The following is a 26,941-nucleotide window of genomic DNA, read 5'->3' as shown; positions in this document are numbered from 1 at the left end:
CATCATCTTCACCAGCTCGCTTGCTTCCTAGCCATTTTTTCTGCACATTATGTTCACTCTACTTTTATCATGTGCTATATAATCTTGTTCAAGTTCTGTCAAACGACGTGTAATGCTATAAAAAAATTCACTACACTGTTTATGTGGGTTGAATGGTAGCGCATGAATGCAGGAAGGAAACTGTCATGTTATGGCAAGTGTTTACGTATTGTACATTTAACTACGAATTTTATAGGTTAGCTTTCGCCGGCGTATCATGTCAAGCCATGTTATATCAATTTGGAACGTGTTCTTAGTAGCCAGAGCAGCTGATACACAGTGAGGACATAGCCCGTGTGTGTTTGTCTTTTCCACCGCAGCCCTTGGGTTTTGTCCCTGATGGCTACAAATGTCAGGGATAGGTTTCAGAACCGGTAGTTCCCGCCAAGTGTGAATTGCTTTTCAGGGGATCATCACGCTGGCAGATGAAACATATGGTTTAAATTATTTGCAGGACAGGAATTGCGTAGCTTCACACAAATACTACTACAACGACGTAAGAGTGGTTTCAAATCTAGCTTTTTTGTGTTCCTGACATTATCGCACGAGATGTAGTATCCACTATGATCCCTTATATGGGGGGTATGTACAGTGCAGTCAACAGATGCTATTTACAAATCTGTGTTTTCTACTGTGTTGAAATGGGGTAGTTTGTATCTGAGAGCCATAGTGAAACACAGGCAGCCAAGGACAGACTTTTGATGCCCTCGAGAAACTTGGCAACACAATGCAGGGACTCTGGATGCTGCCTAAATTTCCAGAACACACAGCTCAAGGCAGCGGTTAAATAATAAGTGGTTAGAGAAATCCAAGACAGTTGCATGTGTAAGCAGTCCGCTGTTGGATTTGCTTCTGTCCGAGATACGTTATCTCAAAGGGAACGCACGGGCACACTCAGAATGATACTAGGGCTGCCTGTGAAATAGAATGAGGAGAGGGGAAGATATATAACCTTTTTTTCTTGTCTGTTATTTTATTGGTTAAATTGTCATTTGCTTAGCAGCATATATGTGTATATTCCAGAGTCTGCTAATAAATATATCAGTTTAGAGCTAGCAGTCGCATTGCAGATGTCTCATCCTGTCCTTGGCTGCTTGTGTTTCACTATGGCCATGCTTGCTATTGCAAGAACAGAAAACGAAAAAAAGACAATAGAAAAACACGAAAAGAGCGACTTAAAAAGCTGCCTGTTCTAGCGCTCACATGGAGGCAATGCAAAAAGTAACATGTTCCATTCATAAACTGTGCATAGTAGTACATATCACAACGTCAACCGATTATTCAGATTTTTCTTGAAGTACTTTGTTTTTTTTAGCTTTGTTTGCACAGTCTATTATTGGAGCTTTATGTGATTCCCCTCTTGAGATACTTTAAGATTGCTGATGCTGTGCAGTTTGTTAATTTTGAAACTGTACTGTGCTGAGGTACAAAAACAGAATTGTCATATCTGCATTTGAGCACATAGGAATAATTTGTAAGTACTTTCCTTGTTGACATTAATATTTGCACCAGGTCACAACATTGTTGATTGATGGAAAATGTAAATAAATATATTTATTTGCTTGCCAAACAATGCACAAATGTCTTCTTTTCTAGTGAGACATTCCCTGTTCACCAGACATAAATGCGGAAAAGTTAAAGGGGCACAATGATGGTAGAGTCTAGCGTTGCTTTTTGCCACTTCACATATATTCACTGTTATTCGTGTGCACATGTATAAATACGAAGGTAGAGCATGCGCATATAAAATTTCGTATGCAGCCACACATATGGTTCAGAAGATTAATTAGATGATGTCCAAGCATATATAATTGTGCTTCATGCGCAATGGGTATGCTAACGGATTGCTTCCATGAATCCTTTCTATTTATTTTTTATAAATGTTATTTTTTATTTTATATAAATTTCATATTACATATTGTATATTTATATTTTTATAAATTCAAAACTCAAGTTCAAGGTTGCAACTTACATATTGCTTATCATGTCCTACATACAAAGTGATTTGTACAATAATAACAAGGACGACAAGTCACATAATTGCCTCTAACACGTTTACACCCCATGGGCTGAGTTGTGAATTGAAAGAGCACTCTACAGAAGGATAAGGTGCACCTGATTTCTAGGATCTATGCTATGCCCTAACTCTTCAGACACCACATTTCTAAAAACACCATTTCTAAGTGGCAATATGTGCACTGGTACTTCTTTTGCGTCTGAATAGTGTGCAACCACATGGCTACTGGAGCTTTCGTGTGCATGTTTTTGTGCGACGGTGCTCATTACAAACAATATCCGGATGTTAGACATAAAATGCAGTAGTTTGTAGCGTGCCACACAACGCAGCGTGGGGGTGTGATTCAAAGAAAGCTTCTGGAAAACGCACAGAATCCCACAAAAATTTTAAAATGTGATTTGTATTTCGTTTTACGTCTCTGGTCGTTACATACCATCGTCGACGCTGTTGCACATTGATAAATCGTACGTAAAACTTGTCCCATAGCAGTACGCAGTTTCTCAAATACATAGCACAATTTTTTCCTGCAGGAATAAAACGCTGTCGGCATTTTCTTGCTAACACGGCTGTCGAAACGTCAGTCTCTACAATGGGCAAGTGCTGTAAAGGGGCTAACGCAGACGCGACTTGATACAAGTTGTACGTGCTCACAAAACACAAACGACGAATTCCAGTCACAACATCGCACAGAGGTTGGTTCGCGAATGAGTTCGCAGCTACCGCACTGTTTACTTATCGCGGAACGGTGGTGGAACCCGGCTGTCCGCCATCTTCAAGCACAGATACGTGAAGCCGCGAGAAGCCGTAGCTGAAATCCACTGACAAGTACGAAGGCGCGTACACGTCACAATGCCCGTTCGGGCGCATCTACGTCATAAAAATGGCTGCGCCCATGTGTGTTTCGGAATGAATTATCTATTTTTTTTACATGGTACTGTCCCGAACTGAGAGAATGAAGGTGCATTTTGGGGAGAGCTGGATGTGGGCTTTCAGAATATCACAACCGTTTCGACTATTTGGGATATCGGCATAGCTGACCTTTAATATTAGATTAGAGGGAACAAAATGTGGAGTAGGCAGTCCCGACGGCATCACGACCGCGGCTAATCCTGACCAATAATCGTCCACTGACTTGTAGCTATCACGTTGGTGTAGTCGTGTATTCTCACGAGAGACATATCCCCACGGAATATTCCAGAAAGAGCAAAGTTCCCCTTGCCTTATGTTGATAATTCGTACGCGCTGGAATGTCGGGAGTGACGCTCTGCGCACATATAGCGCACGACATAGCAGATGGCACCCTTTGCCCTGTCGTCTGCTACGAAATGTCTTGTTGATGAGCCGTAGGGTACCCCCTATGGTAAGAGAGCACGGAAAGGCATGGCATTGAACGCTCACGCGGCAGCAGAAAACTGTGACGTTGTGCGCGTCTTCCGCTGGACTATTCTGGAGAATGAATATGCGGTTACAGTTTATGTTGTAGTAGACAATGGAAACCGAAACTCGCTGCAGATACGGCTCCGTCCCTGGCATCGGTATAGGTGTCACCGTCAGTGTGACCCAGAAGCCATAGCAAAACGAAATAAATTTTGGCGTCAGGTAACGCGAACGGCAAGATGAAAGGTACGATAATCCCTTTGAAAGATGTAAAAGCTTGAGCGGAAATGTGGGCCTACGATCTGATCGACATACTAGACCCCCGCAGAGTTCTTGGTCACTACGCGGCAAGATATTGTCTTATGATAGATCGCATTCAACCTTGTGGATACTTGTGGGTTTGAGCTATGCTTTGTTAGTCAGTGGTATTTTTGGGAGTCAGTTCCCGCACCTCTGAACGTCTTCCGGATGTCTTGTGGAAGAGAATCAACTACACTGTTGTATATCGGTAGGTTCTGCGGGAATCGGATTATGAAAGATGTGTGTCTTTGAAGAGGCCGCTATACCTATGAGATTGTTAATTGTTTTCAGGATCAAGGTGAGGATAAAAACAAAACAAACTAGCTCAAGAAACCGTTGAATGAAAAAAAAAAGAAGAAGAAGAAAAGAAAGAGAGAAATTGTCTGGTACTGTTAACTTACGATTGACTATTCAGATTAATACGTGTCAAGACGAAAAAGCACATTTTCTCCAACAGACAGCCACTCACTCCAAATTGAATTGTTTTAGTGCGTTCTTTTTTTATTTTAAATTTTGCGTGGGCACCACAAAGCAACTGTGGCTGTGAACGATGTACAGAAGCGTGGGCAGATGAACAGAGGACAACAGGAAGGAGACAGGGTATGGAGTTGGTAAGCCTCCTGGGCCGCCTTGAAGAGGAACTGTGTCGATATTTGTTTGGAAATGCTGCCGGAAAACATCAGGAAATGTTTCAGGGGTGCAACCGACAGTGATACTCGACACCGTCAGCGTTTACCGCAACGTTGAGAATACCTACAATAAGTGGATAGTGTATCCACACCGCATCTACGCCGATACTGAAAAGAAGAAGGAGAGAGAAAAGAACAAAAACAAATGAGGTGGATTCTCCCCGCCAGGTCTTGGGCGTAGAACTTACGTTGGCGACTTCTGACTTGATGTAACTCTACTTTGGCCCGGTTTCACCAACGTCTATTAACATTTGAACCGAGGTCAAAGGTCGCTTATCTTGAATTTAACGCTTAACCCTGCTTCACTAAAGGGTCACTGAAACATCCATCACGTCACCAAGTAACGTTTCTAAAAAAGAATTGAGCCTTAGCTTCAAGTTTTAGCAACCCTTGATCTGCACTCTTAAAAATGAACTTCACCGCATAGCACGCTCCTAGCCAACCATAATCTCGAATGACATCGTTATCTGCCCTGATTTATTGAGAACGGGAGGCGTACGCCTTTTTTGTGACACTTCTGCTGTTCATAATTGTCACAGAAAAAGCGTACGCCTCCCGTTTTTTTCTTTTCTAAGGGTGTTGGTTCAAAGTTCAGCAGCGTTGGTGAAACTGGGCCATATATTATTAAATGGATGAATTAATAATTAAAACGATGTTAATTACAATAATTTAACCGCGAAACCACAACCGCAAGAACGTCTATGCAAAAACGTCTATGGGCGAAAGGGACGTGAATGGGCGTAGCATTTCCGGTTCCTCGCAAAGGTCAGATGATACAATGATAAAAACCGGACTGCTCTACTTTCCCGCTCTAACATAGTCACCGACGTTAATGAAAAGTATCGGTAGCGTGGCCGAGCGGTCTAAGGCGCTGGTTTAAGGCACCAGTCTCTTCGGAGGCGTGGGTTCGAATCCCACCGCTGCCAAACATTTTTTTTTTCTCACGCCTCTGTTCATTCCTGACCACGTGCAATGTTCCACAAGACCACCAACATTGCGCACAGAGACTGTTCTTGAGTTTGAGTTAAAAAAAAAACAACAACAAAAAACATACATATAGGGTGTTTAAAAAAACGTGTCATTCGGACCTTATGAAAAAACGGGGCGACGGAAAAATACGGGGTAAACGGCACTTGTGTGGCAACTGAATTTGCCATCATGCAAAAATATTTTCATTTGATTTTAAATAAAATAAATTGAATTTCTTTAATTGAACTCCAAAATTTCCCAAGTCAACCTAACGTTTTTTTTTTTACAGAATTAGAGAGCCCGTAGCGAACGTAGTCAGATCCACCAAGAAATTCGCCCGATATTGCAAAGGGAACTGCCCAAAAGAAGTCCCGAAATTGAGGCTTCAAAGTTTCGGGTATTCAACGACGCACCAAATCAGACGCAAAGATTAGTGGAGAGGAGGACATGCTCCTGCCCCCATGAAAGATAGAAGGCCGAAAAAAACAGGGCGGGAAAAAAGAGGCGGAATCATTTTTGTTTGCCGCTTATCAACGTATGGTGGAATGTCACCCGCCTTGTTATCGGCGCGTCTTGTGCTGCACGCTGGTCCGGCGATAAACTGTTCTAGCTTCATGGGGGCAGGAGCATGTCCTGCCCTCCGCGCATCTTTGCGACTGATTTGGTGCGCTGTTGAATGCCCGAAACTCTGAAGCCTCAACTTCGGGACTTTTTTGGGCGGTACCCTTTGCAATATCGAGCGGATTTCTTGGTGGATCTGACTAAGTTCGCTACAGGCTCTCTAATTCTGTAAAAAAACGTGAGGTTGACTTTGGAAATTTTGAAGTTCAATTAAAGAAATTGAATTTCTTTTAATTAAAATCAAGTGAAAATATTTTCGCAAGATGGCAAATTCAGTTGCCACACAAATGCCATTTACCCCCTATTTTTCCGTCGCCCCGTTTTTTTATAAAGTCCGAATGACACGTTTTTTGAGACACCCTGTATAAAGGGTGTCCTAGAAAACGTGTAATTGAATTTTAATAAAAAATACGCCATATAGAATCATGCGGTAAACGACATTTGTTCTTACTACACTTTTGCCACCTCCTTATGTGCATGTCATGCAACCTGAGTTTAATTATGTAAATTTTTGCGAACTGAGCTCGGAAATTTGCCAAGTAAATGTCACTTTGTTACCCCGCCAATGTGAAGAGCGAGACGAATTTACTCAGATTAATGATAACTAACAGGAATATTGAGGAGCTATCGCATCGAAAAAAAAAAAAAAAACAGCCGAAAATCATGCGCTACGGGGCGCTACGGGGCACTTGAGTATAGGCCAGTTCCCACATATAGCGCTTTGCTACATAGCACTAGAAAATTGCGCTATATTTTCCTCCTCGCATTGCTACGAACCGCTATAAAACCGCTCTTGTCGAAGTAGAGCCCCGATCAACTTTTCTAGGTGGTGGTGGTGGTGGTGGTGGTGATAGGGCTTGCCGTTGTCGGCCTCACGTATGTGGGCAACGTCACGACTGACGCCCTGGGGGAATGTGCGTCCTGGGCCGACTTCTAAGGGAACTGTGCCGACATATGTCTGAAAGCGTCTGAGGAAAACCCAGGAAAAACCCAAGACAGCACAGCCGGCACCGGGATTCGAACCCGGGAACCTCCCAGTCTCGACGTGGAGGTAACTTTTCTAGCGCTATATTGAGCGGTGAGTCTGCGTTAACCAATCGTGATCTTCTTTCAGCCGTGACGTCGCGGAAGCTGGGGTTTGTTTTGCTTCCGATCACTCGAAGCAGCAAGACGGAAATGCGACGGCGACGACGACGACGACGACGTGAAAATGGCCACGAGTTTCATCTGCCAATGCATGAGTGTTTGGTTACTATAGTCTGGTATCGCCATCACAGTCGAAAGTGTCATCCCCCTTGATGCTGCGGATACCCGACGCCGACAGGGAGCAGTCACGGCAGCACCGGTGCATCACGTCGCAAAGAGATATCCCGTGACCCCAGCAGGATAGCGCTATGTGCTCGGTTGTATGTGAGAACGGCAAACGGAAACACAGCGCAAGGTTTCGAGCGCTATTTTCTAGCCCTATAGAGCGAAGCGCTATATGTGGGAACTCGCCTTATAACGCGCGAGGAATTTTTGAGCGCAATCACTGTCAGTGCGACGACAGGAGGTTTGAAACCCAACCCAACCCCAGCGCAGCCATAGGAATTACGAACTGTCAGACGACGGTCAAGCGAGGACCGGCAGACACGCTTCATCCCAGGGTAATTGAAAGTAACTCGATGTCCATTCACCCGCAAGAAATTGGGTACAGGGTTGTCCTCCTTCATCTCCATTCTGATCACACGATCACCGGTCCTTATGGTCGGGTAATCCTTGTACATTACGTACTCGACGTGTAGTACGTACCTTACCGAACGGTTGTAGGGCTCGAACCAGGGGATCTTTAGGCACGAAGGTAGGCAGATACCTGCATATCACAGTCGGAGAGACCCGTCCAAGTGCTTCGACATTTACTTGTTCGCTACCGATTTTCAAGTACCCTTTCTGCACGACCTGACGACATGCAGACGCTGAAGACACTACCACCTTGAAGCTGGAGAGCCCCAGGTGTTGAATACTATAGACACCATCAGTGCCAACAACTTCTACCGCTGCTTCAATAACAGCGCCAATGGACGTACCCCGAGGGACAGTGACATTGAAAGTCCAATCCTTGCAGGCTGACTGCGACGCAGCCATCGTGCCCCGGGAGACGGCGAGATCCACGACGAACTCCGGGGCGTTATCTTGAGTTTCAAAACCACTGAAAAGGCCTTGAAATTGACAAAAATAGACGGAATTCCGAGGAGCGGTAAAAGAACACAGCTGCACGTGTTTGTAAATGTTTTTTCATCAATCTCAGACAAAGTTTTGCCGCATTTAGATCCACATAATTAATGTCGTCATGGGTCCTATAGCTATTGATGTCTTCGATGTCATGAATATAATTAACAACCTCAACTGTCATCCAGTAGTGGTCATGACAGTATCAACACCAAGTTCCTAAAGAACACGGCAACATATTCAGCGTTATTCCTTGCTCGTATTTTCATCCAATCACTCGAAACTGGCTGTCTTCCGGCTGACTGGAAAATTGGGAAAGTCATTTCCTTGTTTAAATCTGGTGACAAAGGCTGTGCGCTACTAACTACCGCCCCATCTCACTAACGAGCATTTCATGCAAAATAATAGAGCCCATTGTTTATTCACACGTAGTCAACCACCTCGAATTTAACTCATTTTTTCATCACAGCCAACACGGGTTCAGAAAACATTACTCATGTGAAACCCAGCTGGTGGCTTTCATTAACGATCTCCACAAGGCCTTGAATCGTGGTTCTAACACGGATTGCATATTCTTTGATTTCTCTAAAGCATTTGACATGGTCAGTAACGTACATCTGCTTCATAAGCTACACGCGATTAATATCGATAGTAATGTTATCGCCTGGATCCAAACCGTCATCAATACGTTCAAGCTAACAACAGTATGTCAAGCCTATATAGTTCTTGCTCTGTCCGGGGTACCACAAGGATCGGTTCTCGGTACATTGCTTTTTCTAATTTACATTAATGATCTCCCTTGCCTTTTTTCATGTTCTGTACGTCTGTACGCTGACAACTGTGTTTTATATCGTGAAGTAACAGAACCTTCAGATTCCATGCATTTACAGTCATGGTGCTCTACGTGGGATATGGAACTAAATCTCACTAAATGTAAACACCTGAGAGTGTCTCGTAGTAACAGCGAATGTCCCACATACATGATTGGTAACACAATACTAGAACAAGTTACACTATATAAATATTTAGGCGTACACGTATCCTCTAAACTCTCATGGGGTCAGCACGTTGAATATGTAACCAATAACGCCACACGCACTCTAGGGTACATCCGCCGCAACTTCAGACTCGCACCGCTCAACGTAAAACTAACACTCTACCGAACGCTAATTCTTCCTAAATTAGAGTACGTCGCTACGGTGTGGGATCCAGGGCAAGAATCACTCATTCACCAACTGGAAATGGTTCAGAATCGTGCTGCACGGTTTATTCTCGGGAATTATAGTCGTACAGCCAGTGTCACTGCGATGAAATCAGTCCTTAACCTATCTTCCTTGACTGTTCGCCGCCAGGTTGCTCGACTCTCTCTGTTGCATAAGATATATTACTACAACGAAACGCTAAAACTCCATTTAATTGCACATCCATCATACGTCTCATCAAGGCTTGATCATCGCCAGAAAGTTGGTGTCCCATCCTGTACTACTAAAACGTGTTTTGACTCATTTTTACCTAAAACCTCACTGGAATGGAATCATCTCCCGGGTCACATTACTTCCATCACTGACGGTACACAGTTCAGAAAACTGCTTCACGGCCACTTGAATGCAGCGTAAGATTATTTAAGCTTTACATACTGATCTGATTGTCCACCGGTCATGCTATCTATGCTCGTGTTTTCGGTTCGTTTGTTGTTAATTATTTTGTTTATTTTATTTTTGTTTGATTCCACATTGTTCCTGCTTTGTTTCAAGCCCCTCCCCTCTCTAATGCTGTAGCCCTGAGGGTAAATAAATAAATAAAAATAAATAAACAGCTGCGGTCCTACTCGGGTGCATGTGCTAACTTTCTCAATTCTGGGGATACCAGATAATACGCTCTCTTTTGTGATGATCAATTACTATTAAAGTATTAGTTCGTATCATTGTATTACTGATGGTAGAGTGTTTAGTACGTTTATTTCCCACTGTAAACGTGGGGGAGTCCGGAAAAGCTCCAAGGAACTTAAGTATATAGGCCTCCGTGCCCTTTCAAGATAAATAACAGAATAAACGGAAAATAGCGACAGGTAATACCAAATGACGGGATAACATGAAAACTAAAACTTGCAATTTCAATGAAGTATTAGGGAAAAGCACTGAGACATACAATTACCATACGACATACAAATGCAACATGTGCATAGTGAATAGCGAACTTGCGAGTAGAGCTCATGAGAAGTATTTTTGGGGAGTGTGTGTGTGTGTGGGGGGGGGGGGGTGAGAATTTATGTTAGGAGTAGCAGAACAATTCGGGAGACGAGTTCAATTTCTCCTCTGTTTTCCCTTACAAACAAACAACAAACATGCAACAAATACCCGGACCCAGAAATCAAGTCGTCGTAATACACGTACAGCATGCGCGTAAAACTTAATAAATGGAATTAACAGAAAGCTAATACAAGTATCTACCAAACCAGTTACTACTGTTCATTCGAGAAAAAATATTAGACAACCTGATGTTACTTATATCGACGCAAGTGTGAGGTCATTTAACAATTACGGGAGCTGACTGGAGAGACATTGAAATCCATAATCAGCTCTGCTGTGTGGTACAGATCACGGATTTATTGCCCTATGTGTATAGACATCATGCCGATCTCTAGGCGAAAGAACACCTAGGAGGGAGTCGAACACGGGACCACCAGTTATTTTGTTTCTAACATAAAAACGACGAAGGCAGTAATGATATAGAGTGCTGGATTTCAAGACGTAGTATTTTCAACAGAGCTGACTGGTGTGGCTTCTGCACTGCGAAATAATCTCGCTTGGAGTACCTGTATACTTTGATGATTTGTGCGGGATGTTGTACACAACAGCAATATGCCATAGCAAAGGAGGGGATAAAATAAACTGCGATATAGCATAAATTCAGTTCGTATTGACAGAATGAATCGACATTTACTAAGTATTCCAGATACTTTTGATAACTTAGTAATTGGATATTGAGTGTACCATGACATGTCAATTGAATGGATATGAATGTCAATTGAATGACATGACATGTCTATACTGCCGTCATGATATTATTAATCACTGCTTATTGTTTCAATCTTAACTTTAATTTAACACATATTTACATTTCAGAAGATCAGTATAAGCCAGAAAAAATGTCAGAATACTACCTAGGTGCATTGTTCTTCATCTTTCTCTCCTTCTCTCTCTCCACGGAGTGCATAACCCTTTCCGCTTCTAATCAATAACGTTTCCCAACTGCACTCTTATGGAGGGCAGCCAACTCGCAAAATTGTCCGTCCACGCTGACATGATGACAGCTGACCGATGACACCGCGTGAGGCAGCTAACGAGATGAAGGTTTCCAATGTACTCCGATTCGTTGGCTCAATCGAAGAACGAGGCCAGTCTAGTAATTGTCCGCTGTGCGGCCCATAAATTAATATACAACACCGGACGAGACTAATTAATCTCGTCATAGTTCACCGGCCGTTACTTCGATCCGATGTCCATGTCGATCGAATGTCCTCCGCGAAACGCATCAATTAAGACGCTGTGATCGTTATGCTCAATAAATATCTGGCGCGTGTATCGCATTGAATACCATGTACCAAGGTGCTGACATTGAGCTATAGAGTGGTCATATTTTTCGGATGATTGGAAAGGAAACGGCGTGTAGAAGGTGTATGTCGGATAGTTCCCTATAGAACAAGAAGCAATTCGATATGTTGGGTATGCCACGATATATCCCAGCGTTCAAAATCCTCGCGATCTCAAAACACACGGTACTAAAATATCAAAATATTTTAATTCAAAATATAGGACAGGGTCAGTTTCAGTAGGTTTCATGTGTTGAATACAATAGGATATCACCGAGCAGCGCGCCAGCTTTGCGTGTCTTCGATGTCAATCGAAGTCGTTTTAGCGACTGAAATGCACACTTTAGTGACAGTTAGGCATAGCAAACTCTTAAAAAGGAGATGCACTCTTAAAAATGAACTTCACCACATAGCACGCTCCTAGCCAACCATCATCCCGAGTGACATCGTTCTCTCCCCTGATTTGTTGAAAACGGGAGGCGTCCGCCTTTTTGTGACAATTAACATTTCTACATAAGTGTCACAAAAAGGCGTACGCCTCCCGTTTTCAATAAATCAGGGGAGAGAACGATGTCACTCGGGATGATTGTTGGCTAACTCTTAAAAATGAACTTCACCACATAGCACGCTCCTAGCCAACCATCACCCCGAATGACAACGTTCTTGCCCTAGATTTGTTGAAAACGGGAGGAGGAGCCTATTTTGTGCCATTATGCATGGCACAAAATAGGCTCCTCCTCCCGTTTTCAACAAATCTAGGGCAAGAACGTTGTCATTCGGGGTGATGGTTGGCTAGGAGCATGCTATGTGGTGAAGTTCATTTTTAAGAGTGTAGGAGCGTGCTATGTGGTGAAGTTCATTTTAAAGAGTGTGGAGGGGGGGGGGGTAATAGCAGGATCGGCTCGCCGTTGTAGCCCACACAGCAGTGGGCGTCGTCACGACTATAGCCAAACAACAACAACAGCAAAACACACACACACACACACACAAACGGGTGGAGGATGGAGGATGAAGGTTGGAGATGCGTAGAAGGTGCGTGAGTTCGTCGGGGAGTGCAAAGTGTTAGAGGGGTCGTTGAGCAAGACCCGCCTCCTACAGAAAGAGAACAAGGTTTCTTGCTTTAGCTCTTAAAAATGAACTTCACCGCATAGCACGCTCCTACAGCCAACCGTCAACCCGAGTGACATTGTTCTCGTCCCTGATTTGCTGAAAACGGGGGCCGTACGCCATTTTTGTGGCATTATGCAGTTCATAAGTGCCACAAAAATGGCGTAGGCCCCCGTTTTCATCAAATTCGTGCAGAGAACGATGTCGTTCAGGGTGATGGTTGGCGAAGAAGGTGCTATGCTGTAAAGTTCATTTTTAAGATTGTAGGGCGCAGACGCGCTGGAGCAATGGAAACCAAAGCAACATTGGTTAGGGGGGACATATACTAGCGTGCTGTGGTGAGACCTAGTTTCCAAGTTTGTCGACTACAGATGCCAGCGCGTGTTCTGAGTGGTGCGTGCCATAGTAGACTGTGCCGATTTGGGATTGGACCTGTGGATTCTTTAGTGTGGATTTCGGCATGCCGTCGATATGTTACTGAGTCTGTTCTGATATCCGACATTTAGTTGAAACCTAATCTAATAATTGACATTATGAAGTGGCGCCACGTGGGGCAGTACGAGGGGTACGGTCCGTACCGGGTGACGCGACGGAAAGGGGTGACGCGACGCAATAGACACTGCAGGGCGATTTCATCTCAGATCAGGCAAGCCGGTCCCCTTTGGTCCTCCGATTTCGTTGATTCTTTTTTATGCTAAAGCCACACCTCTATGATGAACAGTGCCACTGGTCCGAAACTTGAGATCGCAGTAGTTGTCGAGAAAAAAATTGACGAGCGTGCCTGGGTGGCGTCGTGCGCTTCACAGAATCTTCCTCGGGTGGTACTTTGAGAGCGTCTCGTCCGCACCACGAACACGCTAGAGGAGCGCCAATTTTTTTGCGCATTCTACAGATGTCGGACTACCACTTAATTTAAAAAAACGGGCATTTCCTCTCACGAACTGTTCGATAAAAAATCGCGAAAACGCTCGTGAGCGCGATTTTACGCACATTTTAAACTTTTATTGCGGAAGAAGTACGCATGGCAGAATTACGAACTATGCACCAAATGAAAGATAATTAATTGCTCTTTCCAACGGCGTATCACACATAAATGTGAGTGTTACTGGAGAATAGGTAGAATAAGACGAACCATGCTGCCTCAGTGAAAGTACACGAAGTTCGTAGGTCAATTCCTCAAAAACCCCACCTTTAATTTTGGCAACAAAAATTGCATGGAATCCTGAATATATTACCTTTCCAATGGTGTAAAATTTGTGTGTTCTAAAAGTTTAGAACCGAAATGCCAGCGCCCATAAGGAGAGCAGGTACAACGCCGTCATGCGGTTCCAATTCTGGCCACCCTCCGGCGTTTGTACTGATCGTCGACGAAGGGAACCTGGCTTTCATCACCTCCTGTGCCTGAGATGGACATTTCGTGCCATATCGTATTTCGACTAGGACAGGGTGCAAAGAACAAACGTTGCTAGTATGTTACGTACATGAGGAGAGCAGGTACAACGCGGCCCGACGGTTCCATGTTCTTCCGTTCTAATCCTTTGTTTTCTGTTGACAGGCGCTTGAGATGTGGTCCGTATTTAACGACCTTGAAGCAGGGCAGCTGGCCTAATATATTGATCCGCATGTACAGGAATAATACAACACTGCAAGCCGGTAGAGTGGTTTATTTGGTGACTGGCTTTGCTATCGCTCACCTTTAGAGAGAATTTACGAAAGACACTAAAACAAGAGTAAAATATAGTTACAGTGCATGAAAGAGCCGTATGTACATTTTAAATACAAAACACAGCTGTGAAAGTGGAATGCGGAAATCGGGAACAAATGTCACCTATGTGTGAGCGGCATTACAAACTGGTCCTGTTGGAAAGCATAGATTTGTATGCACATCACCAGCCAGACGTAGTGTGCTGATCGTTCGGCGGGCTGAAAACAACGCAGCTATGACCAAGGTTCAAACATGTCCTCGGCGGTTCTTGCTAGCTGAACTCCAGATACTGCATGACCTTCAGATGCTTTGTACCACACATGGGATGAACGGATCCCTGTCACTGGCCGAACCAGTTCCCATTCATCCTTTTTCGAATTTCGAAAGGCTGCAACCTGAGCCGACGGAATGTGCAGCAGTTCCGTTGCGTGTTCCTTCTTTTTGAGAGCGCACACAAAATCTTCAGCGGTTTGAATAGCTTCAGCAGGTGGACATCGCAAGTTATGCAAGCTTGCGATATGTTTCAAAGAGCCCCCGACACCATCGCACGCGTTTTTTCCATGGCCACTGGCAGAGAAAATCCATCGCAGCAACAAGTTGTTTTTCCCCATTTCATAGAGCTGGTATCTGTTCTTAAAGTGCGCTGCAGCACCGTCGGACACGTATATCACATGGGAAAACACGGGCAGGATGTCTTCTATAGCCTCGGTTATGTTTTGGAGGGCAAGAAGGGCATGTGCAGTATCGTGAGATAGGTCGTCACTCACTGTGGCAAAACTTTTTGTCGAAGACATGGTCGTTACAACACAGGTGAATAAGGATATTTGATCCGTCTTCCAATAACGCCCTTGGACCTCACTTGAGAAGTTGACTCTCCAGTTTTCTGCGAAATCGAAGTGCATGATGACATGTCTTGGATCCACGAAGGCCTTCTCGTTCCAAATGGCGCTTCTTTGTATGTTGTATATATATTCATGCTTGGTGTACAGAGCAGCACATTTCCTGACCGCCTTCAGGAATATCGATGCCTTTAGCGTTTTCCTAATGAGGTCACCAGATTCCCAGAGAGCCATATCAACGTCGTCGGCACGCTCGATCCTTAGCTTCTGTAGGTTGATCGTTTTGGCCCCTTGACAACTGCGACACTCTTGCAAAAAGCATGTCCTTTGTGGCTCAGGACATACAGACATCGCATTCAGTTGGTCTCTGCTTAGCTGGATGGATGACGCACTGTTTATGGCCGCGATGATCAAATCAAAGTTTGCGCAGTACAAACACACGCACTGTTCCGGACGTGGGTCTGTGCGAACCCACTTAGGCCGAAGTGTGTAGAACTTCGTCAGTCCTATATTGATGTCCGGATGAGCACTCTTGAGCAGGCTAAACGTTTCCCGTATAGAACGAGTCATAAAGCGCTTTGCAACAGCGACTCTCTTCCCGTCTCTGGTGACATGAATTACGTCTTTTTTGTTGGGACTTTGGACAGAACAGTCCTTTTCGTCTTCAAGATAGTACCGGAGTGCAACCTGTACGTCGTTTTCGCTGACAGGATGCCCACCATACTTGTCCGGCATCGCCCACACGCCCTGCTTCCCTTTCAGGCTTTTTGATTTTTCTATCACATATTTCGTTGCATCCGGGATCAGTCCTACTATTTCTTTTTTCGTCATGTTTTCAGGAAGAAGCGTAAGAATCTGGCATCTTCCTTGATTAGTGGTGCACTTCTGATAAGCGGTCCTGATGTTGCGCAAAAGGCTAGAACATCTTGTGCAGTCTTTTCCGGAGGTGGTCGGTTCGTCTATGTCATATGCATCACTTATTCTGCGGCTTATTGACCTGCTCAATGCGTCGCCAACTTCTCTCCGTTTTCGTGACGCATACGACGGCATTTGTTTCCTTTTGAGAGACGCCGGCTGCCGCAGCGGAGTTACGTCGATATTTGCCGTCGAAATACTCTTATTAATTTCTTCAATAATGTCCTCACTCTGAACATAGTCTGTGTCAGATAGAGCAACGGGCGAGGACTGCGATAGACCACTAATTGCTGAACGAAAGTACGCAACACAATTCTTACATAGTTGGTCCTCACCGCAGACTTCATCACGTCGCTCAGGGTCGAGAAGCGCCTTCAGCGCATCGATGTCAAGGCTTGACACAGTTGTGAATCCACTCTGGCGAAGAATCCTTTTCTGATGTCGACGTGCATAATCGGCACAAAACACACGTTCCTCACTATAAATGTTCCGAGCCATGGAGACGACTTCCAACGCTGACGAACCAAAAGTTATTCAGACACCTCACTCAACCGCTGCATCGTCGACGGCAGGTCCGTGCATTATTGGCCACACACGGCGACCAAACGAACCTGTCCACACCGCAGCAAGGTCATTTTTGTTAGGAAGTCTGGCGTCTGGTGTCCCCAGTGCGGGTTTGCTTATTACTTATAATCCGTATGTACATCCGGCAAAGGCGATGGGACGCGGGCACAAAGTTTGGGTGAAAGAGAATATAGCCTCCGCGTCACGCAACCTGATGCCAATGTTTCTTCTTTGCAGCCTGTCCGTTGTCGAAATACGATATGGCACGAAATCTCCATCACAGCACAACAGGTGATGAACTGCAGTGTAGCATAGATACGTGGAAGTCAGGTTCCCTTCGTCGACGATCAGTACAAACGCCGGAGTATAGCCGGAGTTGGAACCGCATGATCGCGTTGTACCTGCTCTCCTCATGCGCGCTGGCATTTCGGTTCTAAACTTTTAGAACACACAAATTTTACACCATTGGAAAGGTAATATAATCAGGATTCCATGCAATTTTTTTAACCAAAATTAAAAGTGGGGTTTTTGAGGAATTCACCTACGAACTTCGCGTATTTTCACGGAGGCAGCATGGTTCGTCTTATTCTACCTATTCTCCAGTAACACTCACATTTATGTGTAATACGTCGTTGGAAAGAGCAATTAATTATCTTTCATTTGGTGCATAGTTCGTAATTCTACCATGCGTACTTCTTCCGCAATAAAAGTTTAAAATGTACGTAAAATCGCGCTCACGAGCGTTTTCGCGATTTTTTATCGAACAGTTCGTGAGAGGAAATGCCCGTTTTTTTAAATTAAGTGGTAGTCCGACATCTGTAGAATGCGCAAAAAAATTGGCGCTCCTCTAGCGTGTTCGTGGTGCGGACGAGACGCTCTCAAAGTACCACCCGAGGAAGATTCTGTGAAGCGCACGACGCCACCCAGGCACGCTCGTCAATTTTTTTCTCGGCAGCTACTGCGATCTCAAGTTTCGGACCAGTGGCACTGTTCATCATAGAGGTGTGGCTTTAACATAAAAAAGAATCAACGAAATCGGAGGACCAAAGGGGACCGGCTTGCCTGATCTGAGATGAAATCGCCCACCAGTGCTTCATCGCGTTCCCTGCGCCGCGATGTCGCCAAACACAACATGAGGACTCCTCTGCGAGCAGGTGATTCTTTTTCTGATTTCGTGATCCACAGAACATTAGAAACATTTTTTAAAAATCGCGTGTAATAGAAAGCAAGTAATCAGAATATCAGGTGTCCGCTCTCGATCGGTTGGATGACAGATGAAGTACAGATATTTTGCATGCCAAAGTTGGTGACTCCACAAAGAAAGTCGTATGTACACGCAGTCGATGAGCAAGGGGGTACATCACTATGTTTTGAAGAGAGCGTGACCACAAAGAAACTAAGCTTCATTGATTGTCCTGGAATGAACAACATCCGGTTAATTATCGCGGGACGAATGTACAGCCTGTAGCCTGACCAAAACAGATGTCTGGTGTAGTTGGCAACTCATACCATGTAACTCAACTATAAACATCAGTTCCAAGTTAAGCGTTGTCCCTGTTCCCTTAGAGTCCTGTGTGTTTTGGTGCAGATTCCATCTACGAGTATAGTCAATTCAACTTAAGAAGGAAAAGAAATCTAGTCCGTCAACTACATACGCTGTTGGAGATAAGAAGGTGCAATAGAGCGCTAGGAGAAATACTGCAGCGCCACCATGCGCCACCAGTAGGGGAGCCCACTTTCTGCCGCAGCGTAGCGAAGCAGAGTGAGTGTGACGGATTACATTATCTAGCGCAGGAGGAAGCATGACCTCTCTGTGGTGTCCAGTCATCCTGCCTGCAGCGCAGTAATATTTTAAGAGCTGACGGACTAGATTTCTTTTCCTTCTTAAAGGGGTTGGGACACTCTCATAGATGTGGTTCATTGCATCATGGACGCGTTGTACTGCATGCCAGAATACCGAGGACAAAAAAGAATCGTTCTTCTACGTGTCGTACTTAACGAGATACAAGCTCTCCAACCCCCCCCCCCCCCCCCCTGAGCAAAGCGCACACGTCACAGCGCTCAGAGTTGCGGCCATTCCCATTGGCAGCCGTACGCACGTAACTTCTCGTGCGCTGCCTCATTGGCGGCGGCGAGGGATGTGATGTCAAAGTCGCATGGGTTTCGGTATTCGCGGTGCCAATTTTCTCCGCTTGTATTACCCTCTTCCCTGTGAAACTTTCAATGCAGGTTCTCAACGGTGCAAAGAAGCGTCTTTTACGTTTATCTGGGATAATGTGGAATGACCTGTCGCGACCCCTGTAAGTTCAATACGACTATAATATGAAAAGTCTGAATCGGGACGCAAATTTAATAATAATAATAAATGAGACAGGAATTCGAAAAGAGTAAGCCTTGCGATATGTTTAGTCAATGAAAGGCTGACAGTTGGTAAGGGAACCGGCACGTCGTCAACCTCTTTGGATGTATGCAGGACCACACAGTTCTTCTGTTTGTCTAAGGCGTAGTTCATAACACACTGCGTGGCCGTGTCCATTGGTAGCCATCAGTTTAAGGGCGGAAGCTCACTAGGTAAGATTGCGAAACAGCCTTATTGTGAGCTCATCCTGTGGCACAACTCCAATGATGAGTCACAGTATATAGGGCATTCAGGTGTAGAATTGCTTCCGAACTTGCTGTGACTATCACGCTACTTGCGATGGTCCAACTTTGGAAAATGACGAGTTGCGTTATGTAAATTGAGCGCTGAAAACCTGGAGGGGGCACGTTAACTCGAGCAAGGGGGACAAATATTGAGTTACACTTACTTGTAGAGTAAATACTGCACCCATCAGACACCGTCAGCAAGCATTCCATAACCCTCTGTCCAACTTTGGGGAAGGGGGCTTTCCCGCTTTGCGGCCAACACTACTTCTTCGGTTCTACTTGAGTTCGTCGTCTGTGAATTACAATAAATGTACTGTGAAGTATCCTCAGCTGTGTTCGTGACCTTGTACTAACAAGGTCACGGTCAGGTCTTTGTGCCCTGCATTAAGGATTTTAGTTGTACACAGTCGTAAAGTTTGTTTAGTTTACTTTATTTGTTTATCTATGATAGATTTTACATGACTCAAAATTTGGCCTTATGACTCATGACTAGAGCACAGAATTTCGTGCAAATGCATGTTTTTTTTTCTTGGTATGCTTTCGTACCTGGACGATGAAAAGACGTTTTTGGTCTTAATTTGGGACCGATTAGAAGTGCTCTATGGTACATATAAATGCATGTTTGGCACGTTATGGCATATTTCGAATAAAAATGCATGCATAGTGCATGTTTTGCCATATTTTCGTATGGCCAGAGGCATGGAGGAAGGAAAGAGAGGAGAAGCCCTGTTGCTCTGAGAAGTGAAGCCGAGATTGGGGGCCACTCCAGTGACATCACCGCTCGCCCTCCCCCGGTTTCGGTTACATACATCTCTATGGGAGCCCCCAACGCATAGTTTCGGAATACTTGGAGAGGTGTGGTGGTAGCGCGTCGAAGTGGCCCCCAAAGTTGCGTGTGCAAAGCGGCCTCATTGGGCAATTCAGGTAACGTGACCCTCGCCTGGCTTCAAAGAAGCTACAGCTTATTTCCTATCCCGACGTCACTTGCCCCACGCTTCTCTCTTCTGTCGAAGAGCCGTACACTCTTAAAAATGAACTTCACCACATAGCACACTCCTAGCCAACCATCATCCCGAATGACAACGTTCTCGCCCTAGATTTGTTGAAAACGGGAGGAGGAGCCTATTTTCTGCCGTGCATAATGGACACAAAATGGGCTCCTCATCCCGTTTTCAACAAATCAGGGGCAAGAACGTTGTCATTCGGGATGACGGTTGGCTAGGAGCGTGCTATATGGTGAAGTTCATTTTGAAGAGACGGCAAGCCCTTTCACCATCACCACCACCACCATCATTTTGAAGAGTGTAGGGGCGCCTCCTTTTCTTCTTTCCTCCATGGCCAGAGACGAGACCTTTCGTCTTCGTTTCTTTCATGGAAGCCACTTTTTGATGTTATCGCTTTGCTTTGGGCGCTTTTTCGTGAAAATTCCGGCCAGAATAGAATTCTTTCCATGTTTCCGGGGTCGGGGCGGGGGGGGGGGGGGGATATGTTTATTACGAAAAAAGAAAGGAAAGGTTAGGTTAGGTTTCAGAGGGGTGCAGTGTTCAGCCTCCACCTTACAGGGTACAGCCCATTGCTGAAGGCTCGTGCCCTCGCTTGGCGTCGGAGTACGCCCGTTGCGCGTGCGTGGTCGTTAGGCCGTACTTCACCTTCGCCACTTTCTTTTCCGTTTTCCGGCGGGTGGCACGATGCCGAAAGCAAAGCCTTCAGCTGGATGATTTATATCTGTTACGTAAAACTTCTTTCTTGTGCGCTGTTGACGAACGCGACTTTACTTTACCGTGTGATCCCTCATAAAACGCTCAAATTTTGCCAAATTTGCAATCGACGCATTCCTTTCATACGAAGAATAAGGGAAAACATTGCATACTGTATTCAATTCAATTCAATTCAATTCAATTTAATTGTGTTTTTTTTTTTCATTCATGGATGGATGGCGCCGGGAAAAGAAGCCGCAAGGTGCATCTTGACGAGCCCAACTGCCACCTCAACTGTAGGCGACAACAGCAGGGAGACAAACTGATAACAAAGTAAAACAGACTAAATAAACATTCCTAAATACCAGACTAAACACAAAAATAGACACTACAAAGAAAGAAAGTACACACATAAAATCCATACTAGTAGAAAAGATAAATAAATATACATAACTTAACTTTGAGTAACTATGGCTGGAAGCTGCTACCGAGAGATACGTGAAAGGTTAATACTTCTTATATTCAGGTTATTTAAAGCACCCGGTAATGTATTACCTAAACTTTGCCTACCATATGTTGCGTCAGTTTTTTACTGCATATTTCGAAGATTTTTAGCGCATAGTAGCAAGCATTTTTCGAAAGTTTGTAGCTCATATTTATCCACGCTCTACTCACGACTAATGAACCAGCGGTGAGCATGCAGCCTCGCGAAGATATAAAGGCATTTGTTTAGACAATATACGGCAGAGACAACTAAATAGGAAATCGGTTAACGTTCGCGGTGCGCGTCATCATTGGTGAATCGATTATACGCGAGAGATTAGGGCATGAAAATGAGTTATTGAATAGCCCCCAGTCGAGGATTAGGTCTGACATTTGATTAATGAGTTCTTCTTCGGCTAATGGTCACGCGTGGTCGGACAAGAGGGGAAGAGGGTGACAGTTGGATGTTGAGGAGATAATCGATTCTGTCAGCCCAATGGTCGCCATTGATTCGGTTCAATTCTGGATCGCGTCAAGTGGTATGCTGAGATGCTCTGCTTGTGCTGGTCAGACGAGCCCATACACTCTAAAAACAGAACTTCACCGGATAACACGCTGAAGGTCAGCGATTGGCAGAGAATGGTACCGCTATCACCCCTGACTTTTGAGGAACGAGGGGCGTGCGCCTTTTTGTGACAATTAACGTAACTGCGCACATAAGTGGAAAAAAGGGCGTGCGCTTTTCAAAGGAGCGTGTTATGAGGATGAGGTTCTGTTTCAAGAGTGCACTAACATTTGGAGGGGGTGGGGGAGGCGGTGTCGTGAGCATTTATTCGCTATTCGATGTTACTGTGATATGCTAAGCATCATTCTGCGTCGCGCAGTGGTAAGTTGTTTTTTAGATATGTCTGCCTTCCAACAAGACAGTGAAAGAACTGAGGTTTTCGGGGCCACCCTAAAAAGCAAACTTCAACGGACTATCGCATCAGTCGTGGTCGATATGAAAACTATAGTGCTGTTTTACGCTGTGTTCGTCGCTGACAATAACGCCTAAAATCTGAAGCGGATTGGTGACATTGTTCGTGTGCAGTTTGATGTAACGCATAGCAAGAGCAGACGACAGATATTAAAGGAGCAATGAGGTGACATTTAAGATTGCTCGAAATCCTGCCTCGTCTGAAAAGTTGTCCACCAGGAGCACCCTGCAAAATATTTCGTGCGTTATAGCTGAGCAGTCGCATTTACAAAGCACAGCCGGAGAAAGCAGCCGCGGATACGGCCGACGCGATGCTCCCGTGTCGTGGTGAAGGCTCCGTGCCTTGTTTCTTTGTTTTTTCTTCGCAGTTCACGCGCCGCTTACACATGCTTGAGCCGTGCAGCTGTACGTCACTGGTCACGTGAGGGGAGTAGCATACGTCACGAAGTCCTCTCGCTCTGCGAAGCGCTCTTTTCACGAGGAGAAGGATACCTTTTTCAAAAGTGTGCGGAACAGAGCCTTCGCGCTCGCTCTGTAGGTCACCTAGGCTCATCGTTCTTTCGCAGGAACTCATTTTATTCTTTTTCTTATTCTTCTCATTCTTTTACTCCGTTGACCCCACATTGTCCCTTGCTCTGCCCCGCCGAATGCCGCGTTCCTTTACCACAGTCTTCCATCGCATCAGACTTAACGTGGCTTTTACATCGACTTTCAAACACCTCCTCGGTGTCGGCGCGTCCAGCCTCTGTCCCACGTGTGGCGTGTCTTTGGAGAATACTGTGCACCGAAAAACGAAAATAATTTTGGGTGTCACTTCTGCGCTCCTTTAAGAGTATTCCGGAATTCCCTCTCTGGAAATCGCAGAAAACGTCACTCGGTCAAGTCCAATCAGCAAGCGGCTGGAGGGACATTGGTAGCCTTGGCGACCGACAGGCCGGCGAGAAGAACGGCGTCTGCTGGTCGCGGAGACTCTGTTATCAGCTTGTGGAATGTTGTTTCTGGTCAGCGTCGGACGTGTTCGTACAGCCAGGGGCATAACACCGTGTTCCAGGCAACATGGTCAAGCCGGCGTACTTACGGAGGACTCTTCACTTAGTATATTGCGGTGCGAACGCGAAGCAGACGACCTCGGACTCGGGGACAATCGAGTGAGTAGCGCTTCCATTCGTCTGCCTGGTTGACGTCATCATGATGTTACTATCGCTGGAGCTTCCTTAGCTGCAGCTGCGGAGGGAGTGGGAATATTTAAAACTCGTTTATTTAGTATGTAAGCAGTTCTAGGAAGAGAACCTTGGCCAAGTTAACAGTGAAGCGGCCGGTGACGAACATGACCGTATCCGTCTCATACACACGTTTCCGGATGCGATAGTTCTGACGCACTAGTCGCATGAGACTATAATGGGGACCATAGTCGATGCGAGATGCGACGGTGATTCAGACGGTTCTTCTTTACTGATTACCCCTTTTGTGGCAATTTAGATAATATACTTATCTAAATTGCCACAAAAAGGACGCCACACTCATTCCCAAGGTGATGAGCGATAATGATGAAGATGACATATGATGAGATGATTATGAAATGATAAAGATGAAATACAATTGAATTGAACTGAACTGAATTGAATTAATTGTATCATTCTGTTCAACGGTTGGCGTAGAACGTGTTATAAGGCGAGGTGCTGCATTCAAGGTGTATCAGGGGGGTTTCAGGAGTGTGTGTGTATCTTTTCGTTGGTTCTGTGCGGGCAGCTCGGTGTAACTGCGGCTAATAGCGGTGTGTATACAGACGTGTGGCATTGCTTCACGCAGAATCGCAAGCACGGGAGAGGGGGCTGTTGCGAAAAATTGTGAAGGGCGATCGTGAGTATAGTTACGTTGTCACTTCTCTATGTGTCGTTGCCGACATGTGTCTAAATCTGAAACAACACAGGGCCTATGTACACTCTAAAACGAGAACTTCATCGCATAGGACGCTCAGAACCATCATGCAGAACTGATATCGTGGTATTTCCTGATTTATTGTAAGTTTGCGTACGCCTTTTTATACACACATACACATACACACATATGCGATATATGTATGTATGTATGTATGTATGTATGTATGTATGTATGTATGTATGTATGTATGTATGTATGTATGTATGTATGTATGTATGTATGTATGTATGTATGTATGTATGTATGTATGTATGTATGTATGTATGTATGTATGTATGTATGCAGTTATGTTAGTTATCACAAAAAGGTGTACGCCTCTCATTCCCTCTCTGTCTCTCTCGCCTCAAGTCAGAAGCGAGAACCTTATCTTTCGGCGCTATGGTTTGCGCGTGGCGTGTTATACGGTGAAGCTGTTTTTAGGGTGCAGGGTGCGCACAGGAAAGAAGAGGAAGGGGTGTAGCCAACTCTCAGAGGATTCCTTGGGGCTCTGGATAAATCAGTGATGTAGAAACAGAGCAGCAGGTAGGAGAGACACGTTCATTGGTATGAAATTAAAGCGAGACGAACAATCAATCAATTAATCAATCACACACGTTGGTATGGCTTGTGGGCCAGCTTCAGAAGAAAGCGTGACGGCATCTGTCTGGAAAACTTGACGTAAAACCTAGGAAGAACCTCAACAGCACGGTGGAGGGTTCAATGAGCCAACTTTTACCATCTTTACCAGCAGTCTTTTACCATCCATGACCACCACAAGGGAGTGGACATAAATGGACACTATTGGGCCACACAGCGGCATTACCGAGTTGGTATCGAGAAGCCTCAAACGACAGGCACCAGCTCGCGTGGCTCAGTGGCTAGCGTGCTGGTCCTGTCACGTCGAGACTGGGAGGTACCCGGGTACCGGGAACCCCGGCCGACTTCCATTAGAAGTCGGCCCAGGACGCACTATCCCCAGGGCGTCAGTCGTGACGTTGCCCACATATGTGAGGCCGACAACGGCGAGCCCTTTCACCATCAGCACCTCAAACGATAGGCAAGTCTCCATGTTGAAGAATATATCGGACGATTTTGCAAGGCTAACTGGCAAAGCACGTACATCGCTTCCGCCGCAGAGATTTGCCTTACCCAGTTGACAATGAAGACAGAAACGTACGTACGTGGCCACCACATTTACTTTGCCACACGTGAGGTCATCGAGAACGAACGGACATCAAGTGTCACCGGACGAACAAAGCCGTTTGCTTGACCCGGAATGTGGCTTCGTGCAACTGCGTGGACACAATGCCTCTTTCGTGGGACACGCTCCGACGCCTGCGGCCGAAGCTATCACGTTTTCCGCGCACGCTGGTCTTCTGCCTCGAAAAGGATTGCCGTGCGTGTTTCTGTCCCAGAAGCAAGTGTGTCTCAGCGATAAAGAATGGGAACGATATTGTCCTGTTGACCAGAAGTGCTTGTGACGGAAGATTTAGTTTTCCTTTTTGCATTTGAGAGAAAATCGTGTGAAACATTAGAATAAATTAACCATCAGAAATACAGGAATGGAAGTACAAAAAAAAAAAAAAAACAGAAGAAAATAATATCTATTTATTCACGGGAGCACCGTCCTCCTCGGGACAAAAAAAAAGCTCCTTGTGACTTAGCCATTCTCCCGTTAATGTTCTCCTGACGCTTGCTTTAATAGTTTAACTCTTAAGTAATGACTGTTTTGCTGCTTTCGTTGCTTCTGATTTCTATATTTCATTTCTTTTGCACACATTTTACTGCGCATACGCAGTACGTCTCCAAAATACTATATTTGGCACGAACAATTCAGTAGAGGGAAAGTAACAGTAGAGCCGGTAATGGGTTACTTAAACGTCGCGAGACAACCATAATCTCTCCATGCCCAAGAAAAAAAAACACTGCTCTTATTAAGGGACAAACTTCGTAAAAATGTGCTATGCGGAAGCCAACAGGAATGCTTCTTCCAGGGCATTGCCTTCTTCAGGACAAAGACGATAGAATGAGTTACGAGGCTTTTTAAAGAACTTTCGTTTTTTTCTACCCTCGATCCCATACTGGTTTCGTTCTAAAGAGTTCGTTCCCGAAAAAGGGTCAACGCGTCGTCGTCTACACAGAATAACGTGGGAGCAGCAGGTGTTAAAGAATACGCGCCGAGGCACCTTGAATGGGAGGATTCGTCACAGATCCACTGAACCGTACAGTCTGAGCAGTAGGCGGACATGCTTATAATTTTTAAATGAGGGACAGCAT

The 26,941-nt window shown here is 45.1% G+C and overlaps 1 protein-coding gene and 1 non-coding gene across 2 annotated transcripts in view; one reads left to right on the top strand and one right to left on the bottom strand.

The window, feature by feature from the left end:
• Positions 1–26,941, bottom strand: part of LOC135388283 (plexin-A2-like) — a 246,693-nt gene that overhangs the window by 199,463 nt on the left and 20,289 nt on the right. The window lies entirely within an intron of this gene.
• Positions 5,267–5,348, top strand: Trnal-aag (transfer RNA leucine (anticodon AAG)). The gene has a single exon. It is a non-coding gene; the product is annotated as a tRNA-Leu (tRNA).

Source organism: Ornithodoros turicata, chromosome 3, assembly GCF_037126465.1.
Source record: "Ornithodoros turicata isolate Travis chromosome 3, ASM3712646v1, whole genome shotgun sequence".
NCBI lineage: Eukaryota > Metazoa > Arthropoda > Arachnida > Ixodida > Argasidae > Ornithodoros > Ornithodoros turicata.
Note: the sequence above shows the minus strand (reverse complement) of the source record. Positions and strands in the feature narration are given on the sequence as shown.